Here is a 13,817-nt window from a genome sequence, read left to right on the forward strand (position 1 = left end):
GCAGGCTTAGAGACTGAGGCCTTAACCTGTGGGGTTGAACGATACCTCCTGGTTTATGGCATCCATATCCGAGCTGAGTTGAATTAGGGGTCACTTGGCTGGTGTCCACTCCAAACTTTGCTTGCCAGTGTTGAAGCAGTCCCCCTTTCTCATTTGTCAGAAAGTCCTGCTGAGTATGAAATTGCAGGGCTTTGCTCTATCACTACAGTGGAATTAGGTTCTTGCTAGTGAAATTTGTATAATTTCTGTCAGTGGAGTTCCTGGTTCTGGAATGAGAAAACGTCCTATTGTGACTGTCCCTTCCCTTGCTTTACCCCTCCCCCACCCCGCCTTTGTCCTGTTGAGTCAGGCCAGCGCCATAACTGATCTCATTTCTGCTTATTGCCCAAGGAGCCTCATGACTGGCCGTGGAAAGTTGTCCCCTCTTTTCATGGATGCTCTTCTTTCTGTGCTCCGCCTCCAGCCTCCCTTAAGCCAGAAGCTGCAGCGGCTCCCATAACCTAGGTGCTCTGTCAGGAGCTGGATCCCAGCATCGACTCCACAGTAACAACTGGGCTCAGAAGGAGCCAAGTGTGGAGCTGTTCTGCACTTTGGGGAGACGTTGATAAGAGTTGAGTTCCTTGGATTTGTCCGTGCTGCCAGCAGGAATTTTTGTCAAGTGTCAGCACCATGCTGTGTTCAACTACAACCTCTAAAGCCTTATGGGTATTTAACTTTGAATTTTAGCCTTTACAGAAGAATTCCTAACAAGCCAATGCACATGAAACTGAAATCTGCCCCCACTGGATTTATGAGAGACTGGGTTTTACCCATCTTAAAAAGAAACGATGCTTCATCCAAGGACCCAGATGCTGTCCTGTTGAGCTGTGATGTAGAGGATGCCTGACATTTTTCTGCAGCAGAGTATGTGTGAACCTCCCCTACTATGTGATTCTTGGGATGTTCCCTCCCACTACAGAGCATAAGGAAATACATTTGGTCTCTCAATCCCTGACAGCTAGGACCAGTTATTAAATACTCCCATTTCAAACTTGAATTCTTGATCCAGTGATAAAAAAGAGAGGGGGGGGCATTTAAAACTTCCTCTTGGTGCTGGCAACAGGCTTCCTGCAGCCATGGTGGTGAGTCCCCAACAGTTATTCCTCTGCTACCTGAAATCCATCCGTTCCTCCTTTGCTTCTATTGCCCAGGGTTTGTTGGTAAGCACACAAGAACTCTAATACAGGTGAGAACAACCCCACCTACACATCTGGGATGCTTGATAAGTGTAGCAGACAAATCAGGCATTGATAACAAATGGCCTTTCTTCAGCTCGTCCTTCAGGGGAACGGAGGAGAGAGGCCATGGAGATCGTGCTGTGAGTGGCCAGTCCCTCAGTGTGGTTGGGTGTAGTTGACAGGAAATGGCCGCATCGAGTTGGTACTTCAGTCACTTTCAGCTTCTTCAAAATCAGGCAAGTTCCAAATTGTCTCCCTATTCTGTTCTCTTTACACCCTGGGGCATGTTTGTGCTGATGTGACAGTGGTAGATAGGATTCAAGCTGACAGCTAATGCTACCCAGAGTCCATTCGGTTCTATAGAAGGTGGTTCTGTGGACACCTGCACCGTGCAACTAGAAAACTTGGACTGCACTTACTCTTATGTTTGCTGAGTGTTTGTTATGTGCCAGACACCATTTTAACCATGAAAACTCAAATACTAATGGAAATTTTGCTTTAGGGAGCTCCTAGTTGGCAGGACAACCAAGTATGTCTTGTGAGACTGGTCTATTTCACAGGTGAGCAGGAGCCTTGGAAGTTCAGAGGAAGCCTTAACAAAACTCAGAGTGGGACCAAAGCCTCTTGACTGCTCTCTACTCTCTGTGAACAGGCATCGTGACCAAAGCAACTCTTAAAGAAGAACATTTAATTGGGACTGGCTTACAGATTCAGAGGTTCAGTCCATTATCATCAAGGCAGGGAGCATGGCAGCATCCAGGCAGGCATGGTGCATGCAGGAGGAGCTGAGAGTTCTACATCTTCATCTGAAAGCTGCTAGCAGAATACTGACCTCCAGGCAGCTAGGGTAAGAGTCTTAAAGTCCACTCCCACAGTGACGCACCTAACTCCAACAGGGCCATACCTTCTAATAATGCTACTCCCTGGGCCAAGCATATTCAAACCATCACACCAAGTAAACAAGTGAGAGGCAGGGTAGTTGGACTTCTGAAGAGGCTGAGCTTTGGAACAACTTGCATATGCACAGGAGAGTAAATCTCTCTCTCTCTCTCTCTCTCTCTCTCTCTCTCTCTCTCTCTCTCTCTCACACACACACACACACACACACACACACTATGTATAGCAAAGATAAGCTCTCACTGCAGAGGAATGTCAGTCATCAGATGGTGGCAAGAGACAGAATTGAACTGCTATGACAGCTATGTGAGGCCTTGACCAGAGAGGTGATCTGATTAAGCCTTAAAATGGAGACGTGATTACCCAGCTCAAGTCTGTAATTGCCTGGCCCTGTCTGTTGCTAATAACAGTAAAGCCATTGTATCCTGATGGAAAGGAATACACAGTCCCACTGAAACCCTTTCCCTGGTGACATCCACCCTCCACCCCCTGCTCCCAGAGCAGGACACTGGTGGTTGAAAATGTGAGATGTGAGGGGCCCTGCTTCATGTCCCACCTCGGTGGCCAGGCCCCTGCTATTGCTTGTCTCACCTTATTTCCATTCATCCAGGTAAATACCCTGTCATTTACCTGGAAGAGTTTCCTAGAGGGGAAGAAAGGACATTGGTCATCATAGCCAAAGCATTTCCTAGCAGGGCCAAACCTGTCATTTCATCTGTTCTTGCTTCTGTCACAGTCTAGAAGCACGTGGATTCTGTAAACACCAATCCTGACTCCTCTGCTTAATTGCTTTTGTAATGTAAGCCTCTTCCTTCATCTGTAAAATGGGTATGATCATGATGATGGTCCTTAGATAGGATTCTTTGGAGACGGGATGAGACAATCTACTTTGAGAGTGGTAAGAGGCTGGACCCATGACCATCACCTAATGTGTCTCCTACCACTGTAACCTCCACTTTACCACTGAAGAAACAGCTTGATAATAGTTAAGTCACTTCCCTGGGAACTTCAAGACAAATAAACCACTGTCTGTGACAGGGTGGGCTCAGCTGTCCTCCGTACATTACGAAGACAGAGGCTTTGAATTTCTCAGGGACGATGCCGGGAGTTCTCAAGGCCAGCCTAGGTTACATGACGAATCTTGTTTTCAAAAAAGTAAACTGACCCAACCCAAGCAAAATAAAAACAGTAAGTGAGCTGGAGTCTCTGCACTCATGTGGCAGGGAGCTCAGTTAGTGTCCTCAGACACACACACTGCTTATTAGCTGCTGCAAGTACAAATAGTTAGAAAGAACCAGAGAAGTGCGAGACAGGACACGGGGAACCTCCTCCAGAGTCACCATATTTTTCTTCTTAATTACTTTTAAAAAATTTATAAAACAATTAAGCTATCATCATAGCAAAAACATGTACAAAAGTCTAGTACCCTCCTTAAGTTCAAGAGTCAAACAACCTCCATTTCCTCCACTTCTTGAGCATGTATGATATATGCATCCGGGTTTTGCTTCTTTATCTAGTCTCAGAATAAATTTGTTATAAAAATCTCCTTAGTCTCTACCAACTCAACAAATGGGAGAATGAAGAGTTCTCAAAAAAATGAAACACAAATGACCAGTAAACATGTGAAACAGTGATGGGCCTCACTTGTCATCAGAGAAGTGTAAATTGAAGCTACACTGAGATTCCATGTCACCCTAGTCGGAATGGCAATCATTAAGAAAACAAATAACAAAGGCTGGAGAAGATGCAGACAAGGGGACTCAATGCTGACTGGACTGGTCTAGAGTCCTGTATAAATCAATATGGTTTCTCAGAAAGACTAAAAATAGATCTGCTTTATGGTCTCTGAATATCACTCCTGAACATTTACCCAAGGGACTCCAGATCAATATATCATGGAGAAATTTGTACATAAATGTTTGTCACAGCACAAGTCACAATTATAGAGCCAATTTAGGTACAGAGGAATGGAGAAAAAAAAAGAGCTATATGTACACAATAGAACATTTTTTTTTTTTTACCTATAAAGAAGGAGTTATGCCATTTGCAAGAAATGGATAGAACTGGAGATAATCATTGTGGTGGTTTGAAAATACTTGGTCCAGAGAGTGGCACTAGTAGGAGGTGTGGACTTGTTGGAGGAAGTGTATCACTGGAGGAGGGGGCTTGGAGAACCTTCTCCTGGCTGCCTGGAAGCCAGTCTTCTCCTGTTTGACTTCAAAACAAGATGTAGAACTCTAAGCTCCTCGAGCACCATGGCTGCCTGGACACTGCCAGGCTTCCTGCCTTGATAATAAGGGAGTGAACCTCTGAACCCGTAAGCCAGCCCCAGTTAAATGTCCTTTATAAGAGTTGCCTTGGTCATGGTGTCTCTTCTTAACAATAAGACCTTAAGACAGTCACATTAAGAGAAATCCATATATACTTGTAAGGAAGAATCCATACTAACACAGTGAGTGTCAAGTACAGTGACTATACATTAAGAGAATGTTTTTTAAAAATGGTTTTAAATAATGACAACTGTTGTGAGATTATTATAGAATCCTTATGTTATTGATATTAGAATTTGTGCTTCAGAGACCAACATTTCATAACACAGTCAGCTGAAATCATCTTGAAATGTTTGAAGAGTATGTAAAGAAAAGGCAAATATGGAAGTTTAGTATTTTACTGAAAGACAGGTTTGAAATAAACCTGGAGTTGCCATAGAGTTCAGGATGGATCCTAGCTCTTCTCAGCACATTGCTTTGCATAATAGAAGGTGATTATTTTGTTATTTAAGCAGAGGTATTTTTGAATACTTTTTTTTCTATAACATGCACTATCCACTTTTGATTGAGCAGACTTGATTTTCCCTTCAGCTTTATTGTGCTGAAAATCATGCATTCAAAAAGACCAAATACTATCATGTTACTTAATATAATATGTATCTAATTTGTGGTTTGCTGTCATTTAATATCTAATACACAGCCATTTAATTTTACCTGGATAACTTCATTCTTTAAAGATGGCTGTGTGGTGGACTGACAAAACTGCTCAATGGGTAAAGGAGCTTGCCACCAAGTCTGATGATGCGCTTGGTCCCTGGTACTCAGGTGATGGGAGAAGAGAATTGGCTCCCACAAGCTGTCCTCTGATCTCTAGAGGTTGCCTTGGTACACCCGGGTGCACGCACATACACACACACACACACACATACATTCACAAAATAACAAATAAATATAATCTTTAAAAATGATTGCAAAGCATTGCTTCATATTCAGACACCACAGTTGATTAAACCACTCCTCTACTGGTGACTATTGAGGTTGTTTCTTTTCTTTGTCTACCATAAACCAACATAACCATGTTCCCTGTTTTGTAGACATATGTCTTAGTTAAAGTTTTGTGTTTGTTTTTGTTTGGTTTGTTTTTGCTGTGAGGAGACACCATGACCATGGCAACTCTTAAGTGGGGCTGGCTTACAGTTTCAGAGGTTCACTCCACTATCATCATGGCAGGAAGCATGGCAGCATCCAGGCAGGCATGGCACCAGCTGGAGGAGCTGACAGTTCTACATCTTGTTCTGAAGGCAAACAGAGGACTAACTTCCAGGCTGCTAAGAGGAAGGTCTCTCAAAGCTCCTGCTCCCCCCACCTCCATGACACACTTCCTCTAACAAGGCTACACCTCCTCGTGCCACTCTTTGGGCCAAGCACACTCCTTGAGTCAAACCACAACATATATGTGTATACCTATTGGAGAATTTTCTGGAAGACTAATTCATGGGTTATACTCACCAAAGTGTAAAGGGCATTGTCCAATTGTCTTTCTGAGGGGGGGACATGAATTTATAACCCAATATAACATGTAGGAGTTCAGACTGCTTTTTCCACGTTTAGATGAAATTGATAAGCGACCTTGGTTAAGTGTGATTATTTTCCTCATCTTTTGTAAAGTGTACTAGTTAGACTGAGCACTGTATTTATGAGACCAAGGCCACATTTGTTGACTAGCCAATTACCTTTGACATATATGCCCTTAAGCAAAGGAATGCTTTTGCACAGTTTGTGAATCACGTGAAGGCATAGGAGAAAACAGAGACACAGGCCACGGACTGCTAAGTGCAGCCCTGGCTGTTCATCAAGGTGCCTCAGAGACGAGTGTGATGACACAATATTTGAAAAGATTGGGCTCATGAACTAATTACATGGACTGTTTATTCAGTGGCCTGTATGGTTTGTACTTTGTACATTCAGAGTCACCTTGTGCTAGAAACACAGCCTAGGTTCATCCATCAGGCACCAAGCACAGATGTGGGCCCTTCTTGACTGGCTTGTATATTTACTCTTCATAAAGAGATGGGAAAAAAATGACAATTTAAAAACACATTAACACTCACGCTTTATGGATCCAATTAACACATCCCTTACAGTTATTGTTCTACTTTCTATCAATCAAGTTTCAAGCTCCTTTCAACAACTTCATCACAAGTCACTGAAGAAGCTGCCACGTCCCGGGAATGTTTCTGCTTTCCAAATGCCTGTGTGCTAAACCCAGGATGCTGGTGTCTAACAGTTCCTAAAGTGTGTCACACCCAACCTGCTTTCATAAGATTTTGTGAAGACCATATAGGCAACGATAGATGTGGATTGTAACCCATCTGTACAAACCCCAGGTGTGCGTGCGGAGAGCTTTTTTTTTTCACTGAGACAAAGGTGGCTTCTGAACCACATGACACCTCTAGGCCACCACAGGCTTCTCCGGTTCCAGGTGGTTGCCTCTAAAGCAAGAGCAGCCTGAACATCGCTAAATATTGCAAGGAAGCCTCAGGCAAGGGGAGGAATTAGGTAGAGAGTAGAGAAAGGAAGCGTGGGAAGAAGTTCCTGTCTAGTCGATGGGAGAAAGAAGTATTAGAGCCCCCATGTCGCCAGCTTAGTGGCTCACCTGTAACCAACCCCAGCACTCGGGAAGCAGAGGCAGGGGAATTGCAAGGTTAAGGCTAGCCTGGGCTACATAGGAAGATCCAGTATCTGAAAACCAAACCAAACCAAACCAAAAACAAACCCCAGAGTGAAAAAGAAACTAGGTTAAGAGAGAGAGAGAGAGAGAGAGAGAGAGAGAGAGAGAGAGAGAGAGAGAGAACACAATGGAGGTTCTCCCTCAGCAGACACAAGTACTGTACCATTTCATCAGGGAGCAGAGGTCAGGAGAGAGCCAGTCTGTGGGGGAGAAGGGAGGTGATTCAGGCCAATTGGCAATACTCAGCAATAATGATTCCCAAGAATTCCTCTCAGCCTCATATTGGGCATGTGGCTTAAGTTGCCCTTTGACTCCAGAGTCCTTTGTCCAAGTGTGACAACATACCATCCGAGGGTGACCTGAGCTGCAGCCTGCACCTTGGGGCAGGCCTCTGGGAGTACTGTGAATTCTTTCTGACAGCAGAGTGTCTGTCCTATTATGCATTCTTTAAAGCACTGTTGCAGGGCTCAACTGCTTGATCCTCACACCATCACTGGGAGAGCTGCACACTAGCAGGTGGACTCTACAGTTTCTGTGTGGGAGGACCTTGGGGACCAGGTCAGAAGTAGGGAGGGAAGGCTGGCATCAGGAACATCTTGAAGCTGTATTTCCACAGTGGTTTTTGTTTGGTTTGGTTCTGAATAAAAGATGAAACCTCAAACAGGCTTTCCCCCTCCCCTTCCTGACACTATCTGTGTCCCGCAGTACCTGTGATGTCCATCGCAGGGAGGAGGTGGCAGTTTGTGTGCATCAGTGCCAGCACCGGGCAAGGGTACAGTTTACCTGACCCCTTGCTCTTTGTCAGAATTCCCTGTACGTCTTATGACCTCATATCCCTCACAGAACTTGGGATTGAAAGTGATCTTGGTGTCCAGTTCAACCCTCCCAATATTAAGGGGATATAAAGCAACCGTCAGAAGGTAGAAAAACAAATTATAGACGGTGCCTGTAACAAGAGAGATGGTTTTCAGATGTAAGAACAAGGCTCAATGAATTTGAGAATGTGTGTTTGTAGTGGGGCACTCATTTTCTGCTGAGCTCTCTTTCTGATACTATATGGAGCACATAGTTAAATTTCATGTAGCACAGTTAATTATAATCCTCTTGTAAAAGTCATAAAGAGAATTTGGCAGCTAAAGGAACAAAATATATAAGGAAGAAAATATGACAGATACTAGTAAGTTTTTTGTTTTGTTTTTATCCTTTGGAGGTGTGACAAATACGTTTTTTAAAGATGGGTTTCAGGCAGCATCAGCGTTACTGGATTAATGTCCTTCTGGCCTCTGGGGCTCGCTCCCTTTGCATTTTATCTCTTTGCCTCAGGACTTGGGATTTTGTGAGAGTGTCATATTAGTTGGTTGATAGTTCCATGAGGTTTTTTCTCTTTCTCTGGTCATGGCTCTTGCGGTGCACAGGATTCGGTGGACACTTCAAAGACTTAGGCGTTCAGGCACACAGGCTTCGAGTTGACAGTTGTCCTGTGTTAAGGGTAGAATGGTCTAAATCCATGGCCAACGATTTGGCTCCAGGTTATGGGAGGAAGCTGGGCTTCTGCTGTAGCTCCCGAAAGGGAGGAGTCAGCCGACAAGAGAACATCTGGCTCACTCTGCAGCTGTTCGTATGAACACGGGATCATCTATAGCCAGCCACTCCTGATATTTTGTCTTTCTTTTTCTCTTTTCCTCTTTCTCTCTTTCTCTTTTCATCTCTCTCTCTCTCTCTTTCTTTTTCTTTTTTCTTTTTGAGACAGGGTTTCTCTGTGCATCCCTGGCTGTCCTGGAACTGGATGTATAGAGCAGGCAGGCCTTGAACTCACAGACGCCCACCTAGCTCTGACTCCCGAGTGCTGACATTAAAGCCACCACAGTTGCTTTGCACCTGATATTTTCTAAGGCTTTGGATGCCCTGATTCCCAAGCATCTAGGAGGAGCTCCTGGGAACCCATACACCATCTAGGTCTGTTGTCTTCCAGTGGTCAGGAGCGCAAGAGACCTGTGTTTCTTCCGATTTCTTCATCCCTCCTAGAATGTTGTACCTGGGTAGCCTGGGACCCGCTCAGTCATATGACCTCTGTGATTCCTTCATCCTGGACTTTCTGCTCAGCTCCACTGGGAAGTAGAGAGGTGTTGTATTGGCGCTGGTACTAAAGTCACCCTTCTCAGCTCCCCTGCCTCTGTCTGGGTAACCCATGGTTTTCCGGCCTCAAACCACAATCTAATCAGCATCCGACAGAGTTTAATGCCACTCAGCTTTCTCCGTGACAGCTCAAGGCTGAGGAACCATAACTCCCATTCTTGTTTTTTCACCTACTCCCTTAACTCCGACTCCACCCCGTGTGAACTCCTTCTGATAAATGGTACCGTTCGCTTTCTCCTTCCCTAGCCTGTTGAGATCTGGAAACAATTGGCTTGTCTGACACTTCCTCCCACAGCTCAACTTGTCCAAATCCACCGTGGTCTCTTGTGCTTCCCTGGCTGTTTGTTTTAATTCCAAAATGGGCCTTGACCTCCTCCTCCTCCCCCTCCATCCTGTGTGCTCTGTTTGCTTTACATGGGTGTGTGCCAATATAAAATAAGAAAATGTCAAGTTAGAGCTCTAAATAGTTGTGGGGGCTGGGGGGAGGAAAGATCCAAGAGGGCAGACAAGGAGGACTGAGTCTCTTGGAAACTTTGGCCTAACAGAGCCTTGCTAGCCAAAGACCCAGGCCAGATGTCTGCAGAGCTATGGTCTAAATGGGCCTTGTATCCATAGTAACCTGTTTTTATGACATATAACCCCTCCCCCGATGACCACAAGTTCTTTAACAATCTTTTCCTTTAAGATTTAAAAAAAAAATCTTTATTTTGTTTTCTGGTAATATAGAGTTTAATTATTTCCAAATGTACAATTTGACATTAAGTACATTCATACAAAACAAGACACAGTTGTACACTAAAAACATACGTTCATCATCATGTAACAATCCCAGTGAAAACTCTGAAAACAAACAAACAAAACAAACAAACAAACAAAACAAACAAACAGAAACTTCTCTCTGTCCCTCTCGGTAGCTTCTCTTTTATTTTTCTCTATGGGGATGTGTGTTCTGGGGTCTGAGGCTCAGTTTGAAAGTTTGGTTTCTTTAGCCTGGAAAAGGACTTCCCAGAAGCCTTATGTGTGACTCTAGGATTCTGGATAACCCCATGGATGGTAGGACCGATCCTTGAACAATCAGACCCAGCCGTGATTCACCTGAGTTACTCATTCTGCTTCTAGCAAACAGCTTACATCATCTCCATGCCCCGCCCTCCGGAAGCTTTTCTTCTTTCTCATTTGTGATGTTTTCCACAGTTTACTAAAGACTGCTTAAGAAGGTACCAGTTACCCTGCGTATGACTTCCATTCCACGTCATTTTGGTTTGTTTTTTAAACATTTGAGACAAGCTCCTGTGTTGGCCAGGGTGCCCTGGAACTTGCCTCGCTGCCTCCTGAGTGTCTAGCTCAGTATGTCTAGCTGTACACAGCCACATCTGGATAGTTGGTTTGTGAGACAAATCCTCTTTACTCTTAATTTTAAAGATAAATCTACATGTGAAATCGATCAGTTTTATTTTTTATTTATTTTTTTTTATTTTCTCTTTTGCAATTTCCAAATAAAATAAATGACATGGTGTGACATAATGTGTTATAATCATACACATAAACTTAATGTGTGGTTTTAACATGATTTTCTTTTTTTTTAATTAGGTATTTTCCTCGTTTACATTATCAATGCTATCCCAAAGGTCCCCCATACCCACCCCCCCAATCCCCTACCCACCCACTCCCCCTTTTTGGCCCTGGCGTTCCCCTGTACTGGGGCATATAAAGTTTGCAAGTCCAATGGGTCTCTCTTTGCAGTGATGGCCGACTAGGCCATCTTTTGATACATATGCAGCTAAAGACAAGAGCTCCCAGGTACTGGTTAGTTCATATTGTTGTTCCACCTATAGGGTTGCAGTTCCCTTTCGCTCCTTGGGTAATTTCTCTAGCTCCTCCATTAGGGGCCGTGTGACCCATCCAATAGCTGACTGTGGGCATCCACTTCTGTGTTTGCTAGGTCCCGGCATAGTCTCACAAGAGAGAGCTATATCTGGGTCCTTTCAGCGAAATCTTGCTAGTGTATGCAATGGTGTCAGCATTTGGAAGCTGATTATGGGATGGATCCCTGCATATGGCAATCACTAGATGGTCCATCCTTTCGTCACAGCTCCAAATTTTGTCTCTGTAACTCCTTCTATGGGTGTTTTGTTCCCATTTCTAAGAAAGGGTAAAGTGTCCACACTTTGGTCTTCGTTCTTCTTGAATTTCATGCGTTTGGCAAGTTGTATCTTATATCTTGGATATCCTAAGTTTCTGGGCTAATATCCACTTATCAGTGAGTACATATTGTGCGAGTTCCTTTGTGATTGGGTTACTTCACTCAGGATGATACCCTCCGGGTCCATCCATTTGCCTAGGAATTTCATAAATTCATTTTTTTAATAGCTGAGTAGTATTCCATTGTGTAAATGTACCACATTTTCTGTATCCATTCCTCTGTTGAGGGGCATCTGGGTTCTTTCCAGCTTCTGGCTATTATAAACAAGGCTGCTATGAACATAGTGGAGCATGTGTTCTTCTTACCGGTTGGGACATCTTCTGGATATATGCCCAGGAGAGGTATTGCGGGATCCTCCGGTAGTACTATGTCCAATTTTCTGAGGAACCGCCAGACTGATTTCCAGAGTGGTTGTACAAGCTTGCAATCCCACCAACAATGGAGGAGTGTTCCCCTTTCTCCACATCCTTGCCAGCATCTGCTGTCACCTGAGTTTTTGATCTTTGCCATTCTGACTGGAGTGAAGTGGAATCTCAGTGTTGTTTTGATTTGCATTTCCCTGATGATTAAGGATGTTGAACATTTTTTCAGGTGCTTCTCTGCCATTTGGTATTCCTCAGGTGAGAATTCTTTGTTCAGCTCTGAGCCCCATTTTTTAATGGGGTTATTTGATTTTCTGGAGTCCACCTTCTTGAGTTCTTTATATATATTGGATATTAGTCCCCTATCCGATTTGGGATAGGTAAAGATCCTTTCCCAATCTGTTGGTGGCCTTTTTGTCTTATTGACGGTGTCTTTTGCTTTGCAGAAGCTTTGCAATTTTATGAAGTCCCATTTATCGATTCTTGATCTTACAGCACAAGCCATTGCTGTTCTATTCAGGAATTTTTCCCCTGTACCCATATCTTCAAGGCTTTTCCCTACTTTCTCCTCTATAAGTTTCAGTGTCTCTGGTTTTATGTGGAGTTCCTTAATCCACTTAGATTTGACCTTAGTACAAGGAGATAGAAATGGATCAATTCGCATTCTTCTACATGATAACCACCAGTTGTGCCAGCACCATTTGTTGAAAATGCTGTCTTTTTTCCACTGGATGGTTTTAGCTCCCTTGTCAAAGATCAAGTGACCATAGGTGTGTGGGTTCATCTCTGGGTCTTCAATTCTGTTCCATTGGTCTACTTGTCTTTCACTATACCAATACCATGCAGTTTTGATCACAATTGCTCTGTAGTACAATTTTAGGTCCGGCATGGTGATTCCTCCAGAGGTTCTTTTATCCTTGAGAAGAGTTTTTGCTATCCTAGGTTTTTTGTTATTCCAGATGAATCTGCCGATTGCCCTTTCTAATTCGTTGAAGAATTGATTTGGAATTTTGATGAGGATTGCGTTGAATCTGTAGATTGCTTTTGGCAAGATAGCCGTTTTTACAATGTTGATCCTGCCAATCCACGAGCATGGGAGGTCTTTCCATCTTCTAAGATCTTCTTTAATTTCTTTCTTTAGAGACTTGAAGTTCTTATCATACGGATCTTTCACTTCCTTAGTTAGAGTCACGCCAAGGTATTTTATATTATTTGTGACTATTGAGAAGGGTGTTGTTTCCCTAATTTCTTTCTCAGCCTTTGTGTACAGAAAGACCATTGACTTGTTTGAGTTAATTTTATATCCAGCTACTTCATTGAAGCTGTTTATCAGGCTTAGGAGTTCTCTGGTGGAATTTTTAGGGTCACGTATATATACTATCATATCATCTGCAAAAAGTGATATTTTGACTTCTTCCTTTCCAATTTGTATCCCCTTGATCTCCTTTTGTTGTCTAATTGCTCTGGCTAGGACTTCAAGTACAATGTTGAATAGGTAGGGAGAGAGTGGACAGCCTTGTCTAGTCCCTGATTTTAGTGGGATTGCTTCCAGCTTCTCACCATTGGATGTAGTCTGATGGCATTGGACATACACATTGCTGTGACATCACCATGCACACCCATCTCTATTGGAACTCCTGAACCAATTGCGTATAAATCCCTCCCTCACCCCACAGCAGAAATGGGATTCTGTTTCCCAAAGGAAGAGATGTGTAAAACTTTTCAGTCACCCATTCTGACATGGCTGGATCTGTGCAGAGAGGTTTAAAGCCCAGAGAGTTCCTAGCTAAGGGCCCACCTTTTGTGAATTCTTTATAGTGGTTAAGGAAGGCACTTGGAGAAATGGTGTCAATACTGAAAGTTACATGGCTGCTGCTTCCTAGAGCCTGGAACTGCTGATTCTAAAAGGAGGTGAGTTCTTGGAAGGTGGGGAATGGCTGCCTGGTTTCAGAGTGTGTTCCTCTGGGGTCTCTTCAAAGCTTTGGAAGGAGTCTTTCCCAT

The sequence above is a fragment of the Mus musculus genome, chromosome 14, assembly GCF_000001635.26.
Source record: "Mus musculus strain C57BL/6J chromosome 14, GRCm38.p6 C57BL/6J".
NCBI lineage: Eukaryota > Metazoa > Chordata > Mammalia > Rodentia > Muridae > Mus > Mus musculus.